We start from the raw sequence: 3,265 nt of genomic DNA on the forward strand, positions 1-3,265 counted from the left end.
TATGGGTTTGGTTGCAATTGTGAACAAAAACCAAGGGGGATTTCAGTGCATTTCACTTACACTGACAGTTCAGAGATGTATCTAAGCTTTGAATTCTGAATCTGTTTATGTGTTGCCAAAACGCAATGTATTATTTTCTGATGCTTAGTGCTATCGTTCTGCTCTGGATAAAGCTAAGAGGAAAGTATATTTTTCAGTATATTAAGTAGGATCTCTACTTCCAATTATTTCAGAATAAGCAAATCCTAGTCAAATTAACCTGGATGATTTAAAAAAACCAAAAAAAGTGAAATCTGTTATTATGAGCATGGCTGACGGATGTGAACTAATTTACAAATCCAGGGTGTTCTGCAAGAATTGTGCCTGCCTCGGCAGGGGCAGCTGTCACCGTCACAGCCGGTTCCTGAAGGGGCAACTCGTGCCCAGGAGCTGTGACATCCACAGCAGGTTTAGCCTGAGCTCGGGTTTGGTCTGGACATCCCCAGGCCCTGCGCTGGGGCCCAGTGGTGTTAGTCTGGCAGCATTTTACTGCCCTAAACCTCTACTTGATTACCACGTTCAAAAAAAGTCTACAGTACGCAGTGGTGTTTGCTAGAAGAATGCATAGCTAGTGTCTTCATATTCTCAGTTCCACTTCCAACAGTCACGTACTGTGTAAAGGATTAAGCGGTGGAAAAGGGGAATTTTCACACCATTATGAGAGATGGGAAGTGCACTTGCACCATCAGTTTATCTGACTATTCAGAAAACTGCGGTACATTTTAATGGAAAAGCATGTTCTGTCGTAATCAGTTGTGGAAAAGGGATCCTCGTGCGCTGGAAGCCAGGTCCTCCACACCGATTTGAGATGAAAGGACTCATTTTAGGAAGACTGACCTCAAAGCTGATGTCTAAAACTCGGTAATGAGCCACCAGGTGAGGTATCCTCACAATGCCATGTTGAGGATGCCTGGATTGAAAGACCGAGTTTATGCTTTTGATGGTTAAAGACCCAGGAGGGACGGCCATGGAATGCAAAGCTGGGATCAGCTTGGAACATTGAGATATAACCCAATGTTATACACAAACTGCTGGTTACTGCCAGATTTTATTGGCATTTTATCACAGGCACAGCAAAGTCTTATTCTTGTTAAAGAATATGGCTGTAATGTCCCTATTACAAAATACTCTCCGGCTTCTGTCCTAAGAAATACAGCTTCAGCTGACCTCACACAATCTGTGCTGCTTTCCCTTCTCAGGCTCCCAGCTAAGCGACTAAACCTTATTCATTTTACCAAATCATTCATTAAAACTGTAGATAACGAGAAAAAGCAAGAGGAGGCAGAAATACCTAACATATGTACCCAAGTCCCCTTTTATCACACAACTAATATTTAGAAAGTGCTGTAATGTTGTCTTTGATGCTTCTACAAGAACCTTTCCTCTCTTTTTTTTAATGCAGCTGGATAGTTACCATTTCCGTGTTCGAAGGAGCAAAATTCATCTGTTCTGCATGAATATTCTGCACTTTCGGGGGTGATGCTGTAATAAATGAATACCGTACTCCTATCCTAGCACTGTTCTATATTTATATAATGTTTAATTGTGTAGCGTTGTGTCATTTCAAAGTGGCATTTGTTTACCTTACTTCATTATTACGGAACAAGTCTCTTCTAATAAGAGTGTGGTTTAAAGAAACAATTTGCCGTTTAATGGCAAATACTTTGTGCTGGTGTTACTGATGGGGTTTTCAACATGAGAGAAACCTAACAGGCCCATTTGACACTGCCAAAGCCCTGTTATCACTTTACCAGGCCTTTATACTTCTGACGGCATCTGAAGGAGCTTGAGATTTTATTCTTATGATATTTTGAGATTTTATTCTTATAATGCGTCTGTCCCCTTTTCTTCTCAAATATGGTGTGCTTAGGCTAATACTTACGGTCAACGTTCCACGTGTGATTTTTTTATTCCCAAAATGTGAACATAATGAAATTCGGGACAACAGGATTTATAGCAGGCACGTGAATGCGTTTTGTAGTAGCGTAAAAGGCAGCTCTGCAAAGGGAGGAAAACGCCACTGCCGTGTATAGATAGCCATCTGGAGGATTAGCAGAGCATAACCTGGGGTTCCTGCGGGCCCTTCTGCAAAGTGAAGAAATTTGATGTTTAAATCTTAGTATCATTTCACTATTTAGTCTTTAAAAATTAGGCACGAGTTTAGAATGGAATTCTGCTGGTAAGAGACTAAATAATTAGCGTGAGTATTCGTCCCATAGCAGATGGAATCTCACCTCCTGAGGAGTTTCCAACAAATCCCTGCTGGTTTCTGACCCCCACCTCGCGGGGCCCCGTGCCACGTGTCCCATCTCTCGAGCGAGGCCTTTGCTTTAGCTCATGGCGAACTGCACCTTACCAAACCACACAAAAACACGTATTAAAGGAATAGAAACGATGCTGAGAAACTAGGAAAGGGTTTATTTGCATGTCAACATTATTGCAACCCCCTTAAGTACAGGATCATGTGCTATTTTTTTCCAAAGATGCTTCTTGGTAGGAAGCCCATTTCTAGCAGTACGAAACGTCAGAAGTGTTTTAAAAATGAAATTTTTAGTTTTAGCAATACATGATTAAAAAAAAAAAAAAATCTTCTCTAACAGTAAATGTTGTCTTCTGGAAATGCTGAATGCACGAACAGAACCTTTAAACACAACCGCTCCGTCGAGAAACTTTGTTCTATTCCCGAATTCTGCTTTTATTCACAATTTAAGAGCTCACTATCTATAGAACACGCCGATGCTGATCGGATGAAGCAGAACCGCGTTCGGACGACAGTCACATCCCAGAGTAGGTCGGTTATAAGAGAGCTACATTTGGCTTTTATTAAATCAAATATTCAGCAGCGTTACTTCCATTTCTCTAGAGTAAAAACACCTCAAAACTGGGTATTGGGGTCCCGCTGGCCCTGCTTCCGCCAATGGGGGCGCACGCAGGCGCCACCCAATCAGCGCCGCCGTAGTTCCGACGTCCCGCCCTTGCGCTCTGGATGGCCAATCAGCGCCCTCAAGGGGGGGGGGCGCTTCGCCAACCGCTTTTTCTTGACCTCCCCGCCCCCTCCTCTGCGGCTCATACAACCTTGATGGCGTGGAAACCCCCGAATCACCTCGTCACCTGGCGGCGCTCTTGGCCAATAGCGCTACGAAGCGGTGGCGCCGGCGCACTGTGATTGGCTGTACGCGAGCCCGAGGAGTGAGAGGGCGGGCCTGCCGGGGCAGCAGGGAGCGTT

The sequence above is a fragment of the Caloenas nicobarica genome, chromosome 9 (genome assembly GCF_036013445.1).
Source record: "Caloenas nicobarica isolate bCalNic1 chromosome 9, bCalNic1.hap1, whole genome shotgun sequence".
Lineage (NCBI taxonomy): Eukaryota > Metazoa > Chordata > Aves > Columbiformes > Columbidae > Caloenas > Caloenas nicobarica.